This window comes from Castor canadensis, chromosome 8 (assembly GCF_047511655.1).
Source record: "Castor canadensis chromosome 8, mCasCan1.hap1v2, whole genome shotgun sequence".
Classification (NCBI taxonomy): Eukaryota; Metazoa; Chordata; class Mammalia; order Rodentia; family Castoridae; genus Castor; species Castor canadensis.
Genome location: NC_133393.1, coordinates 133590323 through 133612893, shown reverse-complemented (window position 1 = coordinate 133612893; position 22571 = coordinate 133590323). Strand labels below are relative to the sequence as shown.

General features: G+C 41.9%; 1 pseudogene; it reads left to right on the top strand.

Moving 5' to 3' along the window:
* Positions 1 to 21544: 21544 nt before the first annotated feature.
* Positions 21545 to 22240, top strand: LOC109701234 (dnaJ homolog subfamily B member 6-like; annotated as a pseudogene).
* The last annotated feature ends 331 nt before the right edge of the window (positions 22241 to 22571 follow it).

Genomic DNA, 22571 nt, shown 5'->3' with positions numbered 1-22571 from the left:
CCCATACCTGTGGGATACACTATTGCTTTGTCTTTTGGCATTCAGTGAGGACTTCCTAGGATAGCTGTTGGCATTTTTCTCACTGACCATTTAGTAGGAATGACAACTGTCTCTTTCCCCAGACTTATCTTACCCCATGTGGTCAACCCAATGTGCTATATCTCATGGTGCTTATAAGCCCCCATGATGGAGGGTGGCACCCTTGGTTATCTGGCAAGGTAGTATGACAAATGGGGATGTCTTTTGTGTCCACAAATGAAGGCTGAGTGGAACAAACTCAGTCTTTTCCCCATAGAGCAGTGGTTTAGACCACCCACACTTCAAGCCCTCCCAACTGTAAGATTCTTTGGCTTCCTACAGGGAGCCACTCTGTTCTTCTATGTTGAAGAACTTTGGAATATTTCCCACACAGCTGGTCCAGTGGTCCATTTGGGTGATTCTATCTTGTGTTTCATTCCTAGCCTCTAACCTAACCTTGTCCTTGACACTTATATGGTGTACTTGCCTGGTTTCCCACATTCTCATGCCTCTTACTATAGAATCCAGATGTCCCCAGCTCCTGGGCTCTGATTTGGATTGGGCTTCATCTCTTCTTTACTGGAGTGTCAGTCTCAATGTCAGCCACCTTCCTTTTCACAGGCACATCAGTCCTATACCTACACCTCCCTAAAACATCAAGGATCCCTCAAATTGCACACCCTCATCTTGCCCAAGATAGACTGAGTTACAGGTAAAATGGAGTCCTTGGGGCCACACTATAAGTACCAGAAGGAGGATGTTCTTTCTTCAGTGAGTGAAGATAGTACATCACAGGTTGAGTATCCCTTATCAAAAAATGCTTGGGACTAGAGCATTTTTTCTTTCTTATTTTGGGATATTTTCATATACATAATGAGTTATTTGGGGAATGGGACCTAAAATTCATTTATATGTCATACACCTTATGCATATAGCCTGAATGTAACTTTACAAAATATTTTCAATGATTTTGTGCATGAAATCAAGTTTGTGTACACTGAACGATCAGAAAGCAGTGTCACCATCTCAGACACCTTGTGGACAATTTGCAATTGTTTGTCACCACCATCATTCTTGACTCTGAATTTATATGCTGCCAGTAGCAATCATTTTATCCTTGTTATGTTTTGACTGCAACTGACTACATGGTGTGCAAGCACTCACTCTCCTTGTGATGCTGTAGCCTTCTTGCAATCCCAGGGTCTCCAAAGCTACTTTCTCTAAATTTCACAGAACATCTCCCAGAATTCTATTACTTTTCTCTGGAGAACAACTTCTCCCCTTTCTCAACTTCTCTCATCTTCCTCCAACATTTCCTTCCTACCACTTCATTACCAAAAGGACCACTTAATGAATATAAAGAATTATTTCTAGAGAGTATATACTAAGACCAGATTCATCCTATCTAAATTTGGATCTCAATTCCGTATCTTCCTAACAAGTTTCTTAATTTTTTTTAAGACTCATCTTCATCTGTTAATGTTATAAATATGGAATGATTAGAATGGTACCTGGCACTTATAAGTATTTTGAATACCTGTAAATATTCAAAAATGCTGATTGGAAGTAGCTTAGGAGGCAGAAGGGGAACTTTCCTTTCTATCCTCTAGTAGCTCATAGAATGCAAAGCCCAGCTCTCTAATCAGATAAAGAAAAGGTAAGGACTAGAGTGTCCTTTAGGATACAAATAACAAGAGGAAGTGACCTCCTTCAGTCTTGTTCCTCTGCTCAAGATTCAGATTCCTAAGACCAGGCCTATGATTGGCCTAGCTTGGGTCATATGTCCACCTCTTTGTTTGGCTGACAAAGTACCTTGGTTAATGGGACAGACAGACTGTTTCCAATAGTGCCCCAAAGCAAACTTGGAATATGGTCACCAGAAGAGTAAGTGTTCTTCAAAGGCCCATGTACCAAAAGCTTGGTTGCCAGCCTGTGATGCTATTGGAAAGTGGTGGAAACTTTAGGAGGTGGGGCCTAGTGCAAGGAAGTTAGGTACCTGCAGCTATGCCCTTGAAAGGGATATTGGGACCCCAGCCCCTTCCCCTCTCTCTTTGTTTCCCATCTACCACTAGGTGAGCAAACCTTCTCCACCACATGCTCCCACCATGATGTATGTGTTGCCACGGGCCCAAAGCAATATGGCCACATGATCATGGACTGAAACCTTGAGACAAAAATAAACCTTCCCTCTTTGTTTATATCAAGTATTTTGTTACATTGACAAAAAGCCAGCTAAAACATGAGTACTCAAAAAATTTAGGATTTTGGAGCATTTTGAATTTTGGATTTTCAGGTTAGGGATGCTGATCCTATAATAGAACTAGGTTGGGCCACATGGAATTCCCTTCTCATCCACATGGAGTCCCTTTTTGACTCTCTTTCCTCCATGTGACTGGTATGGTTAGACCATCTTGGGGACAAGCTGGTCCTCCTTTCACTGGGGAAGGGTAGGGGATCGTGGCACCAGGCCCCAAGGAAAGGCTTCGCTTGCAGTCTAGAGACAGGATCCAGAGGACCATAGGAGCAAGAGCTGAGGCATTCAGCAGAGACAAAAGGGTGCCGAGAAACCAGATGGCTCTCCAGTGCTAACGTTCTCTGATCTTGTCTGTATTGAATGGAAACCATCAAGTGGAAGTATGTGCTTTATGTCACATACTTGGCATGTTGTTAATTTTCAGTTTGCATTTCCCCTTACCCTTCTCTGCTTCCCTGGGGTTTTGCGAGGCTTAATTAATGTTTATAAAGTGTTATACAGGTCTCAGATGAAAGTTATCATAAAAGTGCAAGAATGACCATCATCATGGACCCTAACTTGATGAGAAATTCTGTTCAGCTTGAAGTGAGTATCAGCTATATTTAAATGTATGGGAATGTTCCAAGATTACCGCTATCTGGAAGAAATGCATATGAAGAGAGATATTTTTCATAGTGAATTTATAAAAGTATTCAGAGGGTTAAGTAAGAAGCAAACTTCAAGGGATTCTGAGTGACAATAAAAACAGATTATTTAACAGAAGCAAAGCAGGCCTTCCAACCAGGTGACAAGAAGACTGATTTTCATGTAAGGTTTTTCAGGTCAAGTCTATTAAAGGAAATGATGAGCACATGAGCATTCACTGAGGTACTGACTCTGGATTGAATGCTGGCTAGGATTAATAAGGCATGGGTTAGGGCTGGAAATTTTTTTTATTAGAATATGGAAGGTTTTGTGGTAAATTATGGTAGTTAGGGGTTTGATGTTGGAAAGAGGAATGTTCTAGAACATTTCTTCTGCTAAGTGCCTCAGGGGTCATATCCGTTTTTGGAATCTCACTGGCTGACTTCAATTCCCTGGGGCAAGTCATTTAACCTTTTGTGTCTCAGTTTCTCATTTGTCCAAGATAAATAGTAGAAATGCATACCTTAGGACTGGGAATGAGGATAAATGAGCTCATATACAGAGAATACTACAAAAAGTTTACATCATTAGTACGATGATATCATTGTTATCATTGCATTCTGCCTTTGGAAAGTTCTTGAACAGGGAATCCACTGGAGCTTGAATGAGCCTCACATAAGTCCCTCCCAAAATGTAGAGTCTAAGGGGAGAAGAAATTGAGAAGACGTGGAGTAAGAGTGGAGCTGCTATGAAGAAGTTCTTGGTCAGGTTTTTGATTATTTCAAAATCTTCTTTGTGCCACCCCAAGTGAAGCCATTCTCAAAATCAGATTCAACAAAGCTCTGCTTTTAGCCCATTATTTTGAAGCCACATTGGCTACAAGAGCATCATTTGGCCCTTCTCTCTTAGTTGTAGTGGGATTTTCTGAGAAGCAAACTTGAGAGATGGGTAATAGTAATTTTTGCCAATTATTTTCAGCTCTCTTCCTTTTGGTGTATGATGACTTTACTCCTCTGGCCCCTTTGAGGGGTTACGTTGATCAATGGCTCATTCTGGCCAATGAGTGACATGCAGTGACGTGTGTCACTTGCAGCCTGAAGCTCTAATAGCTTATCTAAGACCTAGTAGTGCTGTACTTCCACCTGGTGTGGAAGCCAGCAGTGCTGGAGATGGGCACTGTTCCATCAGCCTGAATCCCTCAATGACTGTCAAAACTGATGAGGGGAGTCACTCCCTTCTCAACCTCTTCCCAACCAATCTCCAACTGACAGGTAACAGAGCTAGAAATAGACTTACTGGTTAAAGCTGTCATTCAGGGGTCATTCGTCATTGCAGTGTAACCCAGTCTCTCCTAACTGACAAGGTATCTTCATGTAAGAAATCACATGCATACCTATGTAGTGAATTACAATGTAATTTTACTGTCCACAAGTAAATCTTTATAATCACCTCTTTTTTATGTGATTCATCCTGTGGCCTAATGTAAGGTCCAACTCCTTACTTTGCCCCTCAAGTCTCGAATTTCACTTTATATCCCACAATGTCCATAATGAAACTCTCTTCCAAGTTACACTGGGCTCTCCACTATAGACCCTCAACAAACTTTGTTACCACCTCCCACTCTGCTCAAACTGCTTCCCTAATAAGATCAGTACTTCCTACTAATCCTTACCTATTTGAATCCTATCCTTTAAGTGTAATTGTTACTGTATTTCCAGAGAACAACTAAGAAACAACTATGACACATTAAAACACATTATTATTTTCATTAATTATCAAACACTGATAAAGAAAATACAAAAAGGTCACGTGGGGACCAACAGTGACAGCAGAAGGACCAAGAAGTATGATGTACACCTGAGGTCCTTACACATCATGCTGAATATTCCTCATAGCTGCGTTTCAGTACCACATCCAGGACTTCCTCCTGCAGCTGCACCATCACAAATGTGCAATATTGCACATCTGCATTAGCCTCTGCACCGTGTTTATAATGGCGAGAAGTTGGAAAGACCTAAATGGCCCCCAATGTGATCTGAGTAAATTAATTTTCATGGATTCATAAATTGAACTGCTAGGCAAGTGTTAAAAGGGACAAGGTAGAGTAATATGTATTGGCAGAGACAGGTATGTATGACATGTGGTTGTGTAAAAAAAAAAGCAGCTTGAAGAATAGTATATGTGGGATGATTCTGTTTATATTACTATATTAGTTACTTTTGCATAGCTACAATGAAAATACCAGAGAGAACAAGGTAAGGGAGGAAGGGCTCTATCCATGGTTGCCAACTCTATTACTTTGGACTTGATGCAAGGCCAGACATTATGGTGGCAAGAGTGTGTGGCAGGGGAGGTTCTTCACCTCATGGCAGACAGGAAGCAGAGAGCGAGGAAGGGACTGGGTACCAGATATAACCTCCACAGACATGCCCCGCCAGTGACCTATTTTCTCCAGCTAGGTCCTACCTCCTAAAGTTTCCAGAACCTCCCAAAATAGCATCGCCAGCTGGGGACCCGTTGTTGAACACCTGATCCTGTGGGAGACATTTTGCATTCAAACCATAACAATTGCTTAATATATTTTATATTCATAAAACTTCTGAAGTATATTGAGTAAAGCAATAGCAGTGGTTCTGAATGAGAAGTAAGATTGCTGGGGCGGGGGGAAGGGAGTGAGACAACTCTTCCATTTTTTACTGTATTACTGGACTTCATATAGGAAGCATTTATTGGGCTAGGGATGTAGTTCAGTGGTAGAGTGCTCACTTAGCATGTGCAAGGCACTGGGTACAATCCCAAGTGCCACAGGAAAGCAAGTAAAAAGAATTTATTACTTGTATGGTAGCAGTAACGATGTTATTGTCCATCAAATACTTACTGAGTGCCAAGGGTACCTCAGAGTTCATGTGCTAGTCCTCATAGGATAATGCCATGAAGAATGATTTGTATTCTCACTATTCAGTAGGTAAGAAAACTGAGGGATAGAGAGGTTAGATCACAGAGTCAGAAGTGGGATTGAACCCAGGTAATTCAGCTACACGATACATGGTCTCCATCACTGCACTACAATAAAAATAAATAATAATTCTTATTATTTCTTCCTGTAAGACACAGTTCAACTCTCACTTCTGTGATGGCATTTCTGACCCTATCATTCATTCAACAAACAATTGCTAGATATCTATTAGGGTCAAAAGGTCTGTTTGGGATACTGCAAAGTACACAAGACAAATAGATGACAATGCTTGCTATCCAAGAGTTTATGGTCTAGCAGAGGAGGATGAAGTAACCTCCCAAACCCAAGAAGAATGTGTCATAACACAATGGCTAACTCTGACAAGGGTTAGGAAAAAAAGAAGGGAACTTTCAGCTCTGGGAAGCAGAGCTAAGTCTTGAAGGCAAGAAGGTTTCTAAGAGGCAAATCCCTCTGTGGCTGGAGCAAAGAGAAGTCACAAAGCTGCCAAAATGGGTGGTGAAGGCCTTGGTAGCCTGCTGAGTTTTCTCCTGCTCCATCTGGTAGGAAGTGAGACTCCTTGAAAAAATGTGGAGTACACCAGTGACAGGACCAGAGGATCAACTTCATGATGACAGCAAATACAGATGACCTGCCTGATAGGATGCTGAGTACTTTTTATATACAGTAAGCCCGCCTTTTTCATGGATTTATTGCACGTGGTTTTGATCAAGCATGGTCAATAAGTAACAATAAATTAAAAATCAAAAGAAATTTAAAAAACAAAAATTTTAAATTGTCATGCATGCATCTCGCAGCTCAGTGGCTATGGAGAAGCTCTCAGGCCCGAGTTATCATCAGCTGGGTTTAAATCCTTGTGTGATCTGCTAAGTGTTTCCTTGTCCTTAATTTTGTGAAAACATGCCCCCCAAAAAGCAAGATAAAAATGAATGTGCTTAGTTGAAGTGATCAAATGCGAATTTGCGATTTGTTGAAAGACAACATGTCTTTAGTGGAAGTTAGGCAGTGTTACGGGAAAACTGAATCAAGCACGGGCAGTACAGCTGAACTCCGTGCAGCCTGAGCATGAGTGGTTTTCTATACTAACTCATTTAATCCATAAAACCCCCCTAAGGCTTGACACTTTCCTAACTTTACAAAGAGATGAAATCAAGCTAGTTAGCTCTCACAGCTGAGTTTGACTCCAAAGTTGGCCTCCTTCACCACTTACCTGTACTGTTTTTTGTTTTGTTTTGTTTTTGTGGTACTGGGGTTTCGAACTCAGGGCCTCATGCTTGCTAGGCAGGTGCTCTACCACTTGAGCCACTCGACCAGTCCTCAAAATCATGACACATGCCTGATTACAGACTTTGTGTATGTGTGTGTGTGTGTGCGCGAGACACTAGGGTTTGAACTCAGGGCCAACACTTTGAGCCACTTCACCAGCCCTTTTTTTTTTGTGATGGGTTTTTTTTTTGCGAACTGTTTGCCAGGGTTGGCTTCAAACCCCAATCCTCCTGATCTCTGCCTCCTGAGCAGCTAGGATTACAGGCATGAGCCACCAGCCCCCTGCTGTACTTGTTTTTGTTGGAGACATGTGTCTGGTGCCACTCTGTGAGGTGGCTTGAGGGGTACAAAAGTCTTCAGGGGCAAGGAAGCTGGTGAGAAAGCTATGGCAGATCCGGGCCATCGTCCCAAACTCCTACAGCATTTTGCCCAAAGGACTCATTTGTTCCTTCATTCAGTTACTAGTTTTTCACGTGTGTTTGTGTTCTCTCCTCAAGTGGATGGGAAACAACCACACACACACACACACCCCAGGTAAAATGGTATGAATGAACCACTTCTATGATTCTGCCATTCTCTAATTCCATAGGGAGTGGAGCTCAATGATATTTATAGTGACAGACTACAATGCATGCTGCCTTATAGTTTTCCACTTCCCCACAGAAAAGTGGGAATCTGATTCCAACTTTTACAGGAAACTTCAGAGGTCAGTAAAAAGCTGGAGAAAATTCAGGTTCCCTAGGACAGTGCTCTTCTAAATGCATTACGTAATCTCCGCATTAAACTTGGTGAGAAGCTCAATGTTTCGGAAATCCCATGCATCTCTTCAGTGTATGAAGCAGGTAGGCAGGCAGCACTAAATGTGTTCTAAGGTGGGCAACCCTTAGCACAATTTATCAGTGTGTCAGAGCTGGGGAGGACAGGAACTGGAGTGTGGCCCCCCATGGGGTACTGTCACCATCCACTTTGTCCCCTCATGTTGCAGCTTCCTGCACCCTCCATTTTAAGGCAATACATTTTTCTGCCCTTGTGTTCATCCATAAACACTTTGATGTGGACTTGGGTATGAAGTCATACACTCTGACTCATTGCTACTTCAAAGAAACTAATTATAAATGAACTTACCTCAGGTATGTCAAAATCCTGGAAATCATCAACAATCCCCCCTGTTAATTATTGCAAGAAACCTTTCTGGACATGATTGCATAGAAATACTATTTGTGAACATATCTAACCAGTGACAAGCATATCTAGTCACTCAGTAACTGATCATTTCTGAACACTGCCTGAGCCAGGTGCCAAGGATAGAGCAGTGGACAAAACAGGCCAGATTCCTGTTTGCAATCAAGAAAAAGAAGACAGAGAATAAACGAGTATCAGACAGGGAGCAGTATCAGGTCCTGAAAAGTGCTATGATGAAAGGAAAATGGCCAGGTGCTCGTGGCTTACACCTATAATCCTACCTATTGGGAGACAAATACTTGGCAAGACCCCATCTCCAAAATAACCAGAGCAAAATGGACTGGAGAAGTGGCTCAAGTGGTAGAGCACCTGCTTTGCAAGCAATGAACCCTGAATTCAAACCCCAGTCCCACAAAAAAGAAAGAAAGAAAAGAAGGAAGAAAGGAAGAAAGAAATGAAGGAAGGGAAGGAAGGAAAGAGAGAGAAAGAAAGAAAAGAAAAGGAAGGAAGGAAGAAAGAAAGAAACAGGTAACATGATGGATGGAAGTGACTGTGGAGTGACTTCAGACACAATGGACAGGGAAGATCTCAGAGATGAGGTACCTTGCAAAGGACCAAAGGGACATCCAGGAGCAGCAGGACAGCATTTGGGCAACAGCACACAGGATCAAAGCTTGTGAGAAGCTGAAAGAAGGAGCGGTGCCTGGAATGTGAGCAAGGGGAAGAAGGGAGAAGGCTAAGACAGAATTCCAGAAAGGAGGTGGCAACCAGATCATAGAATGTCTTCATAGTCAGGAATGAAGGGTGCATTATTTTCAAGTGTGAAAAGAAGTCAATGGGAAGGTTAGGGCAAAATGACTTGCTATGACTTATAAAAGCTGACAGTGGCTGCTGAGTGGAGACTGGATGGCTGCCGCAGGTCTCAGCTCAGATGGCTATACAAAACACCTTAGATCTGATGGCTTGGACAGCAGCTATTTCTTAGCTAATTAACATGACCAACATGTTTTTCTTTAAAAGCACAGGTGTTAATTATATCCAAAGCTAAGTAGACTCAGGTTGGTTCAACAAAACTTTGTTGAGAAAAGAATATGTAATGTGGGAAATGCCCAGCTTTCTCATATCGGGTACAGTTTCTAGTCCTTTCAATTTATTTTAACTTTTTTTTTTTTTGTAGTGCTGGTGTTTGAACCCAGGGCTCTGTGCTTTCAAGACAGGAGCTCTACTGCTTGAGCCATGCCTCCAGCCCAACAATGTGTTTTGATTGACTATGAGCCCAGTATTATGGTTGACTCTGGAAGTTCAGATGAAAAAGACAGACACAGCCCCAGCACTCAATAATAGGTTAGTAAAGAAACCAAAGTCAATGCAGGAAGATAAATGAAACACAAGAAATACTGAGACAGAGGACACCAAAAAGCACAGGAGAGAGAGAATCCTTAGAGAGAGAAGAGGAAAAACCTACCCAGAGCAGGTGCCTGCTGGCTTGCATGTCAGGGAGGAACAGGTCCAGCGTAGGTACAAACAGGAGGGCTTTTTGGGTGGGGAACAACACAGGCAAATACACAGAAGAGTGAAACAGCATGGTTTGTTGGAGGGACCGCAGGCCACTTGGTATTTCTGGAGCGACAGAACAGGGAGAGAGATGAGACTGTCAGTGTAGGCAGGACTGAGACCACCAAGGGCCTCATTTTTAATCATGGATGAGCTTGCATTAGATCCTGTGAGGGATTGGGAGTCAGAGAAGTGTTTAAAACAGAGAGATCATCAGATTTCTTTCATCCATTCCCCATTGCAAACATACTTTTAACACACACATACACACACAGACAAACACACTCATACACTAACACACTTCAAAACCACACACACACACACTAACATACACCCACACTTTCACACACCCCGCACTAACACTCACACTCATGCTTACATACTTACACACTCACTCATACTCTCACACACACATACACTCACACACACATTACTTGAGAATATTTGTGAAGGTATGTGAAAGGTGGCTCCAAAGAAACTGTATAATTTGGAAGGCAGAGAATGAGGAGAGAAAAAGTTACAGTGGCTGGAGGAGGGACTCTCTGCCCTCTTCCAGCACTTGGGCCAAGTCCAACAGGGGACAAGCGGCCTGTCTGTTATGCCTGCAGACCTGTGAGGCAAGCCCTGCTCCTCCACAGAATGGGCGATTCATGCAGAATGTAAAGCCAAGAGGTGCCCATTTTCCAGAGCTGCGATGCCAATTCCAGTTGCAGTAAGAAGGTGACAGGAGCCTGGAGGCCTGGTTGTGCCAAGGTACACATTTGCTGTGGGCACACCATTAAGACATATAGTAAAAAAATCCTCTCCGTGCTTGGAGACTTTCCTAGAGCCAGGCAGCTTGGACACTGTGGAAGGTGCGGTTTCCCAGGCTGGCTGTACGGTGTCTCATGGTGCCCGGGGGAGGGGCATGAAAATATGCACCAATGCACAAATGCAATGTCAATTTTAATTCTCCTGTCACATATGACATAGTTAACATACCACCTAAACCTTGGTAAAGGGAGTGCTGCAGACTAAAGTCCCAAGGAAGTCACATCATTCTGTGACATCTCTTCTATGCAGAATGAACTAAGAATGTTAAATTAAATACCCACCAGAGGCTTCCTAATGTTGGGTTTTTGACTTTTGCACATAGAAATCTGAAAATGTGAAGCCCTGGTCTTTGTAGTGGGTGGAGAAGTAAAGCTGGGCCCAGGCATGGCTAGAAAATTAAGTGGGAATTGTTATAATATACGCGTATGTACGTATATATTACAGATATATAGTATCCTATATATGCTATATTATTGGGAATGAAATGTTCAATATCTATTGACAGCTGCTTCTGCAAAAAAATCTTACAAAGCGAGTTGTCCAATAATCTTGTAAATATCTGCATTTCTATTTATTTGTTGAACTGATTGAGTGAACTCCACAATCAGAACAGGTACCACATGGTAGAGCCAAATTTAAACCAAAATTGCAACCTAACTGTCACATCAATATTCTTAAACTAAGGTCTATAGATCCTGTAGGTCTAAGAGTTTACTGAGATAATCCTAAAATTTGGTGATTTTTGTGTATACATTTCAGCGATGGCCTTAAAATTACTATTAGCCTATTGTGGATGGCTTAAGATCACCTATCCCATAAACCCCATAAACAGGGACAGTGTGGGATTTCTATGCCCAAGCCTGTGTTTGCATTCATCATCCTATTTGTACAAAATGGTGCCATTGTAATTATCTTAGCTAATGAGAAAGGAATATGGGTGCACTTAATTCTTAAGTGATTCATAAGGGTTACCTGTGAAACTGAAATGATGTCATGGGATGCTGTACAAATAAACAAGAAAAGCAGTGTGTATGTGGGGGGGGTGGTCACATGCAAAAGAGCTGGCAGCAGGGAGGTCAAAGTTATAGTCCCCTTGTGATCAGTGTTAATCTAGACACCATCTCGCTCTCATTCCTGCTGTTACTCTAAATTGTATGCAGAGATTTTAGTTTTTATTTTATAAATTCAGTTTGGTTTTATAGTTGCATAGGAGTTTGGATATAATTTTATGCTTATAGAATTTAGAGCAATATATAATTTAAATGGAGCCTTAAGTTTTTTTCTTTAAAATATACCTAGGCATTATTCAAGTGTAGGAAAAGCTTATGCCATGCTACAAAGCACAACATGACCTGCTGGTCTTGCTGCTGGTGGCAAGAACTTAAGAGAGGCAGCCCAGACCTAATCAGGAGTGGCTGGGGGGAAATCAAAGCTGGAAATAGCTATTAGTTATGGAGTACAGCTCAATATTGAACTATCAGTCACTGCTCCGAGTTCTCTATATGTGTCTTCTCAAATCCACCTAACAATTTTGCAATGTAAATATTATTTCCCCATTTCACAGTTGAAGAACCTGAGACTCAAGAAGGTATGTAATATGTCCGACACACATAACTAGAAAATGGAGAACAAGGATTCAAGCCCAGTCTATCTCATTGACAATTATACTTTTTAGTCTCTTCCTGGCATCAGAATAATTTTTAAGCCACAGGTTTGCAAAACACTTTTTTCTTTTCTTTTTTAAAATTATCATATTATTGTTGTACTGGGGGTACATTGTGACATTTACAAAAGTTCTTACAATATATCATAGTTGAATTCACCCCTCCATCATTCTCATTTATCCCTTCCTTCCCCCCATGCCTGGAACAGTTTCAACTGGTCCCATTTTTCCATTTTCATGCAGGAGTGCATAGTATTTCTCCCACATATTTTCACCCTTCTACTTCCTTTCCCTCTGGTACCAACCCCTAGACAGGACCTGTTTTGCCTTCTGGTTCTCCATTTTTGAAAAGAAGACATGCCAAAAACCCTTTTTGATATGAATTCCATTTTTCAGTGTTTATCTGGTTTCATGAAAGTGAATAGAGATTTGTGAACTTAAAAAAAGTCCTCTGCCTTTTGAATCCTTATTAATAGATGACAGGGGTTACTCCTGTCATCTCTGGTGCCTGTCATGCTGTTAGTACTGACAGAAACACTTCCCAGCCTCACATGGATGCTGTCTAAAAATTTCCTCCAATTGTTACAAACACAAGCTCTTACTAGGGCAAAACTGACAGTGCAGCTCTAACAATTTTACATGTTAAGTAAAATTGCTCCTGTGTGAGCAGAGAATCATCTGGGCTGAGTCTCAGAGTTACTGGTTATGGCTGCAGGAGGAGCTGGACTGTCCTGGCTGCTCTAACCCCTAGTGGAAATTCACCAAAAACAATGGCGGCTCTTCCAGACTGGAAGGCAGCAATATGGGCAATGTCCCCAAAGCAATTGATGACACATTTCCTTAGGCATGAAGAGTCCACAAAGAGAATTTGCATACATCAGCTTATATATACGTCACATCAGAGTGTGATTCTCATTATAGAGATAGAAAACTGAATCTCAAAAAGATTGAATGACTTGTTAAAAGTGGTTTCACACCACTGGCTAGATCCCTTGGATGGCATACAATAGGTTCTCCATAAACATTTGTTGTTGATGATAAATGTAACGTTTTCTGTCTGTTTTGGGCAGGATTAAAGGAGAGGAGAGCACCACAGTGTGCAGAAAATAATTTCTGCAGAGCTTGCAAGCGGCACTGGAGGGCAGGTCTCAACAGGACTAAGGCTGTTGCAGAGTCTCTTGTTCAGCATCAGTTCTGACAGTAGGGGAGGTAAACTCTATCCCAAGGATGGAATTTCAAGAGATTTTTTTCCCCTTTCCTAAATTCAGGACCTCTGCTTTTCGATAATAATTTAAGAATCAAGAAAGTAGAGATGGAAGGGATTCTTTTAACCCAGGTAACATGCACAGGCAGGGCACATGGTATACCTGAACAGCCCTGTATCTCAGTTTTACCCAGAAAGCTCCTCAGCATCAGTTTTAACAATTCGTAATAGCCCAGTAATCATGGGTGCAAATGGCCAGTCATCAGGCCGATCCTACATGTGAGCAGTTTTTCAAATATCAAAACAAATTGTTTCTTAGGGGTCGTTTGTTTTGTGATCTGCTATTTCTCCCTGTACAATCAACTTTGTAAATTGACTTAGAGAATGAGATTTTCAGAGCAATTGGAATTCCTCCTTCCAAGATGGAGTTGAGTCTCCTTCCCTCCCCACTAGGAATTTTTCCTTAGATAGGTTTTTGAAAAAAAGCAGAGTCTTTTCAACACTCCACGACTATTCACAAGGCACAATTGTTTGTCTTCAACTCAGAATTCATCTCCATTGAGCCAGGAACAAAATCAAGGCGACAGAGGCTTTAAAATTCAGACAGGAAGTTCTGCCCTTTCGACCTGGGAAGCCAAAAGGAAGGTGAGGAGGAAGACGATAAAGAAAACGATCAGGAGGAGGTTTGATATGTGTGCCTTTTAGACACCTTCCACAATTTCTCAAAAGACTTTTTTTTTTTTTTTTTTAAGGTGGAAGCAGTCTTTTGAAAGGCTACCAGTGAATACTCGATGAGCCAAGAAACCTCTGATCACTCCCAGCCAGGCAGGCTCCTTTTCATAAAATTTCCTCTGCATATTCATAACTAAGGCCGGTAGCTCTGAGAAAAAAGTGGGGAAGAAATATTGAGAAGACATTTCTACCTTCCTGACAGAGATGAAATTTGGGCACCCCATTCTTCCATTTGCCATGCCCCCCACCCCCCGCCTGCCATTTTCCACCTTTTCCCTTTCTTCCTGTGGGCTTACTCTTACCTGTGTCTATTTCTTGCTTGCTCTCACCGGCTTCTTCCTGCCATTTCCATTACCTTCTTTCTCTTTCTGCTCTGCCTCAGTCAGTTTTCCCCTAAATGATCAATTTCTCTTTAACCCCCTGATCCTACTTTCCTTTCTACCATTTATTCTCAGCAGGATCTTGGTGGTGGATCTATGAGTGATATCAGAGACTGTTTTATACATTGTAGTTTAGTAGGTCCACGTTTACATCTAGGTAAATGTCTCACTGCCACCTGGGACTAAAATAGGCTGAATTACATCCATCACTTCCCTTCCCAATTCCTCACACTCCCCACTATGGCTTCTCTGGTTCCCCTTTTCCTTACATACCTGGCCACCCCCAAACTAAATTCCTACTTCCCCTCCTTCTCTAAGAGTGTCTTTTAAATGTTTTTCTCCACCTCTGTTCCCAACATCCTGGTTTAAGCCTTCATCGTCTCTGAGACTGTTTTTATATCTCCTAATTCTTTTCTGATACCTTCAGTTTCTTCCCTTCCTCATCGAATTTAGCTTTCTAAAACACAGATCAAATTGCCTCACTCCACTTGCTTAAAAATCTACAAGGGCTCCCAGTTGGTAAGGGCAAGTCCACGTTCTATAGCAAGACATTGCAGAGGCAGGCATGGTGGCTCAAGCTGTAATCCTACTTACTTAGGAGGATGAAGGTTCAAGACTAGCCCAGGCAAAAAGTTCATGAGATCCCAGTTAAACCAATAAAAGGCTAGGCGTGGTAGCATGTACCTGTCATCCCAGCTATGTGGTAAATACGAGGATCCTGGTCCAGCAGGCCTGGGCAAAAAGCAAGATTAAAATTATCTCAAAAATAATTAAAACAAAAAGGAGGCCATAGGCGTGGCTCAGGCTGTAGGTGCCTGTTTAGCAAGTACAAAGTCTGAGTTTAGATCCCAGTACTGCCTCAATCAAAAAGGGCTATGGGCTTACCTCAAGCCATAGAGACCTGCCTAGCAAGTGCAAAGCCCTGAGTTTGAACCCCAGTATTGGAAAAAAAAAAGTCATTCTGGACCCTTCATCATTTGGCTCAAACATTTTCCTCCCCCCTTCTCTCACCACATGTAAGTTCTTAGCCATAATGTACTGAATACTTTTTCTTAAGATGTTTTATTCTGTGATTGTAATAACTGGGGTTCATTACCAGGGCCCCCCAAATGAAAATACACAGGTTCTTGATCCAGGCTTTGTCTGTGTTATCAATCTGAGCTTGAGACAGGTACCAAATACCAACTAATTGTGTGACCCCTGCCCAACATCTTAGGCCACCTCACTTCTTCAGACTTTGTTTGGCTAATTAATACCATGAGTCTTGCATGACCTCAGAATTAGTCCCCACCATTAAAAGATAACAGATAAGATGCACAGACTCCCTGAACAAGGTGTCATGGGCTATCATACCTTGTTGTGTTACCCCAGTACGAGCCCTGGCTCTCTGTCTGGACCCATCATCTCTTCCAAGGATGACATCAGGCCTTGGGAGAAGTGACTCATGCCCAGATGTGGACAAGTCAGAAAACTCTTTCATTAGAAGGCAGTAGCAAGAAAACTTCCATCTCCTCTCCAGAAACCCTTTTTCCTAGATCAATGATCCACGCATGCTAATAAATTCTCTAGCTTTTTTCTTGGTAAATCAAATTAGTTATTAACAGATTGTTTGGGCTGGGCACTGGTGGCTCACACCTGTAATACTAGCTACTTGGAAGGCTGAGATCAGGAAGATCTTGTTTATTGCTCTCTCTCCAGAACTTAGGACAGGGCCTTCACAGAGCATGCTCAGAAACCTTTGTAGGATGAATGAATGAATAGAAAAGAAGAGCTGAAACTTTAAGTCCTAGAAATGCTGGAGACAGGGGGGATCAGAAGAACTTCTAACTCTTCATTTTAGCAATGTCATGCTATGACTTAACTCTTAGCTTGACCCCACGTTTCTGCTCTAGGTTCACATGTCTGAAAGCATAAAACTGGTCCACTAGGGCTTAGGTTTCTTATCTCCATGGTTCCCACCTACTTAAAAGTCTCACCTGCTCAAAGGAGACAGATGAGTTCAGGGCCCTCAGGCATGATCTATGTACTCTCTGCCTAGCATATCCTAGTATATCTTTTAATACATTTGTTTCTTATTTTCTAGCTCATGAATAAAATACATGCCTACTTTACATTTGAAGAATGTATGTTTTCACTCAACCCAAATTCCTTGTTTTGTAAACCCACATTTGGACTACTTGGTTGTGACTGGCACTGTTCGTTGTTTCTACCCAACAGTCACTCATGGCTGTGGTTCACTTAGTTCTGAGGATGAATCATAAGGAAACCTCTTACTCCTTTGCTTATGTTTGGTCTGGAGTCAACATGTAACCCAGTTCTGGGCCCTGAAAAATAATGCAAAGTCTACTAAGGGCTTCTGGAAGGATTTTCCTCCTAGATAAGAGCCATATGGGAGAGGGGCTTTTGTACCTTTCTGTCTTTCTTTTTTCCTTCTTAATGGGGTTGTCAGCATGTGAGGATGTGGTATTTGGAGCAGGTGCAACCACCTTGCAAATAGGAAGTGACAAATATAAGGACAAAGGCCACCATACAGAAGGTGATTGAGTGGAAATATATGAATGTCTGGGTCCTTGACGACATTTTGAAGCATAGGAGTCAATTCTGGATTCCTTAAATAAAAATGGAGGTGTCCATATGGTTTGATTACTCTTTGTTGGGCTTACTGTTTCTTGTAGTCAAATGTGTTCCTACCTGAGAGCACTCTGAAGAGCAATTCCTTCGTGATCCTAACTCTTACTCCTTGCCATTAGCACACTAGAGATGCTTTCCTTGTTTAGTACTAAGTGTTCAATGACAGAGCAGATCTACTGTGCTCCATGATAAACACTCATTATTTACATGTTATAAAGTGGTCCATATGAATGTAAAGGAATACTACGATTAGCCAAATATTTCACGCATATTTATTAGTCTGTTATTTAACTTTAAAAATATTCATGATATAATGTAATAGATCTGGTGTGATTTTAGCATTTTATACAGAAGGGAGTTAAAAGTGGCAATTAAGTTGAGCTGTGTGTGACTGTGCTCTTAAGGTTGAGCAGCACACCACTGTCCTCCAAATGAAATGGGGGAGGTTCTGAGGCAAGCCCAACACCCTCCTCCCCTTCCTCATAATCATCGCTTCTAGTCTGAAATCAAACTGCCCTAAGCATTTCGATGTCCCTTCTGGAAGTCAAGGTAACAGTTTGGAAGGTTTTATCCCATGGGCCTTCAAGATTGGAAGCTTGAGGGAATAATATAATGAGTCATCATTGATAGTGTCTAAATCACTTTACCTTGCAACACTGGGCTGTCGTTAACATTTAAGATAAAAAGAAATTCAGGCTCAGAGGGTTTCAGTGACTGCACAAAACACAGCAGTAAGCAGCAAAGCCAGGCTTGCAGCCTTGATCAACTGATCATCCCCCCTGCCCCCACACACTGCAAGTTGTTCTTGGTTTAAATGTGGGGATTTTGGGGACCTCGTGCAGTTTGCTAAGGACTGTTCCTCCATTAAAAAGAGCTGTTTTGAGAACATAAGCTTTTTCCTACCAAAGAAGAGGAACAGAAGACTGGAAGCTTTGAGGGGGAAATGGGCCATCTAATCACTCAGTGGGCCTGGAAGAGGGCTATTCACTGAGTGCCCAGCTCTAGCTCCTGACCATGTATTTATCCAGAATATGCACTGCCTGCTGTTCGTGTTTGATGATGTGTTACTAAGCAGTCCACCAGGAAGAACTTTAGATCTTTGAGTAGAAGGAAGAAGAGGTAGGTATATTCTTCAGGTTTCCCTGTAAAGGATTAGGGAAAATATTTCCAACTCCCCAACAGACACGTGACCTCAGAAAAAAGGGTACTATGTCTTAAAGAAAGGGAAAAGTGTCTTTAGGTGGGGACTGGAGGACCAAGTGAGTGGAGGGGGTCAGGTCAAAGGCAGCTCTGAGTTTTCTAAGCCCAAAAGGAAACCAAGCTCCAGAAGAGAAACGGAAAGTTATAACAGGGCCAGAAAGGAATGAAGGAGGAAGACAGCAAAAGCAAAACTCATGTTGACAGACTGACCGATTGAAAAGGTTTACACATAAGTGTGAAGAGAGGGCCATTCTGACTTCTCTCCTCAAGACCAGGGTAATGATGTAATCAGCGTAAGTGAGACACAGTGGTCTGGCAAGCATGCCAAGAATGTGGGCCGGAGGGGCCTGGGTTATTCCAGGTTGCCATGGTGTTTAGCCAAAAGTAATAGAGCCAGGAGAGGAAAGGAGGCAGCCTTATGGCTCACGGATGTCAGTGCTCACTCTGAGAACAAGGACAAAGGAGCCTTGTTTGTTCCCTTATGTGTTGGCCAATGAGTACAGCTAGCAGTAGAGTGTCATATTTAAGGTCACAAGGTTTGAAGTCAGACAGACTGGAGTTCAAAACCTGGCTCCACCACTTCCTTGTTGTGTCACATTGAGCAAGTGACTGATCCTCTCTATGCCTCACGGGTTTCATCTGAAGCCTGATCCGAACACCTGAGTGGTAAGGTGGTGGTGAGAATTAAATGATATATGATCTAAAGGTGCTTAATCTAATGCTTGATACATAGTAGGAGCTGAATCTTACCTATTCTTTTTTTAAATAATGAAGTAAATATTAAAACAGGTAAAAGAGAGAAAGAATGAAAGGAAAGCAGTCAACACGTTTATATGCATAATAAAAATGTATTGAATGATGAAGGGGAAAGCAGTGCAAATGAAGGACAGGAGCTGTACCATCAGTCAGAGAGAAGAAAGTTAGTAGCTTTCATGCTACTTTTACCAAGGAAGCATGTGGTTTGTTAGGTTGGACTGGGGTGAGAGATATTTGAGCCCCAAACTATGCCTGAACAATACATGACACTATATATCACGGATTTTCAAATACAGGCTCACATGTGGGGACAATTTATTTTTACAAAGCAACAATTGTAACATTTTCAAATATGATTCCAGAAAAGGCTGTGCCACTCACTGTGTGACCTAAGGCAGGTTATTAAAATTCCTCACATCTTTGCCTCATCAGTAACAAAATGAGGGATGATAATCACACCAACTTCCTAAGAGTGAATATATTCATAATTGAATAATACTAACATGTATACAGCTGTTTTAGCTTCCTTTCTACAATACCACAAAGCCATCCCTACAGACTGCATATTTCCAAATTCTGCAAACTCCCTGTACTCCCTACCTAGTGTATTCTTCTGATCTTTCTCCATGCATGTACAGTAATCCGCCTTTGTCTGTGGGCAGTACATTCCAAGAGCCCCAGTGGGTGCTGAAACTGTAGGCAGAACTGAACCCTTTATATCTATATAAAAATGTTTTCCCTATAATGCATACCTTTATAAATTAGGCACAGTACAAGAATGACAGTAACTAGTAATGTAATAGAACAGTTATAACAATATACTGTAATAAAAGTTATGTGAATGTGATCTTTCTCTCAAAATATCTTTTCTTTCTTCCTTGGCAGTACGGGGGTTTTAACTTAGGGCTTTGTGCTTGCTAAGCAGGTGCTCTGCTGCATGAGCCACACCTCCAGCTCTTTTTGCTTTAGTTGTTTTTGAGATAGGGTCTCTCTTTATGCCCTGGCTTGCCTAGACAGTGATATTCCTATTATACATCCTACTGTAGCTACATTGACAGGGAGAACCACTATGTCCAAGTTTTTTCCACTGAGATGGGGTCTCCCAAACTTTTTGCTGGGGCTGGTCTGGAACTCCCATCTTCCTTATCTCAGTCTCTCTTGTTGCTGGGATGGTAGGTGTGTACCACTGCACCCAGGCATTGATTGAGATGGGGTCTTGGGAACTTTTTGCCCAAGCTGGCTTCAAACTGCAATCCTCCCAATCTCTGCCTCCCAAATAGTGAGAATTACAGGTGTGAGCCACCTGTACCTGTCTCAGGTACTTGCCCTTCTTTTTCTTGTGATGAAGCAAAGTGCTACGATGCTCACATGACGAGGTGAAGGGAGGCTATTGAGTTAGGCACGATGGATGATACAGCATTAGACTGCCACGTAAGGGTTCCGTGAACACAAGCACTGCAACATTTGATCTGATAGCAGATACAGCTTTTTTTAAAATTATATTATTGTTGTACTGGGGGCATATAGTGACATTTGCAAAAGTGCTTACAAAATATCATAGTTAAATTCACTTCCTCCATTAATATTGCTTTTAAGTGACTAAGAGGCAGGTAGCATATGCAGTGTCATAATTTGTATCCTGGCCAGGACCAATGGAGATGACACAAGATTTTATCACACCACTTGGAATGGTGGACAATTAAAAGTTACGATTTATTTATTTCTGTAATCTTCCATTTAATGCTTTTTGACTATAGCTGGTTGGAATGACTTAAACTGCAGAAAGTAAAGCCCTGGATGTGAGGGAGGAGTAAGTACTGTGAAGTCATATAAACATTCATTTATTTTTCACAAAAGGGATCAATTTGTACTATTTTCTTATGGCCTGCCTTTTCATCTGGCAATACATGGTCATCCTCTCTGAGGGCCTCAGCAGGGTGGACCAGGGCTCAGCTAATGTTTCTCATTTTCTGCTCCTTCTCTCTCTCCCAGCTGTGTCAACGTACTCACATGCTGCCCACCTCCTGGTCCTCTAGACTATGACCCAACACAGTGTAGTTACATACATAGCCTTGCCCCCAAAGGAGGGCTCAGTCAGGGAAGTGGTACTTCCTTTTACTGCTTCTCTCTTGATTTTCCAAAATAGCATCAACCAAGACTGTATGCACTTAAGAGACTTTTACAGATAAGGAGAATTAGGCCACCGCTGCTGTTGCCACAGGCACAGCCAGGCCAGGGCACCTGCCTCCCTTCTTATGGCCACCTTGGAGTGGTTCCAACAATCGGTTAAAACATGGTGGGTTACTACGAAGTTCTAGGCGTGCAGAGACCTGCTTCACCCGAGGGTATCAAGAAGGCTATCAGAAACTGGCCCTAACATGGCATTCAGATAAAAACCCGGAGAATAAGGGAGAAGCAGAGAAAAATTCAAAAGAGTATATGAGGCCCATGAGGTGTTATCAGATGCTAAAAAATGGCACCTCTGTAACAAATTCGACAAAGATAGATGATGTCTTCAGGAAATTTTTTTGGTGGAAAGGACTCATTTTCATTTGACTTCTTTGAAGCCCCATTTGATGACTTTTTTGGGAACTGAAGGGGTCCTCAAAGAACCAGAAACTGAGGTGTGGGCTTGTTTTTCTCTGCCTTCAGTGGATTTCCATTTTTGGAAGTGTATTCCCTTCATTTGATACAGGATTTACTTCATTTGGGTCCCTGGGTCACGGGGACCTTGCTTCATCCTCTTCCATGTCATTTGGTGGCAGCAAGATGGGCAGCTTCAAATCTACATCAACTTCCACTAAAACAGTGAATGGCAAGAAAATCACTAGAGAACGAATTGTGGAGAATGGCCAAGAAAGAGTAAAAATTGAGAAAGACGACTAGGTAAGGTGCATCACCATAAACAGTAGGAGCAGCAGCTAAGCTTGATAACAAGTAATTCAACACTCACATTTAACAGAAATGTTAGACAATAACAAGCACCACTTGAGGATTCACGGGAACTTTTTTTTTGAAGATTTTACATGAACTTGACTTCCAGTAAAATTGTATCTAATCTAAAGTATTTATGAACAGCTCATCAGAGCCACTATTTAGTCAGGTTTTGGAGTTTATTGTTAAAACCACATGATAGCACCCTGTTTTTGTCTTTAACATTGTTGTCATCTCTGTATGCACTTTGTTTTTTTATTGAACATAATCCAAGGTGAATCCCAAGATGCTTGAGCAGAGCTAGAACAAGCTTGTACTCTAACACTAGCATGGGTCTGTTTTCCTTTGTGTTTGAAACGTGAGTAGCATCAGCCTGCTGTGAAGTT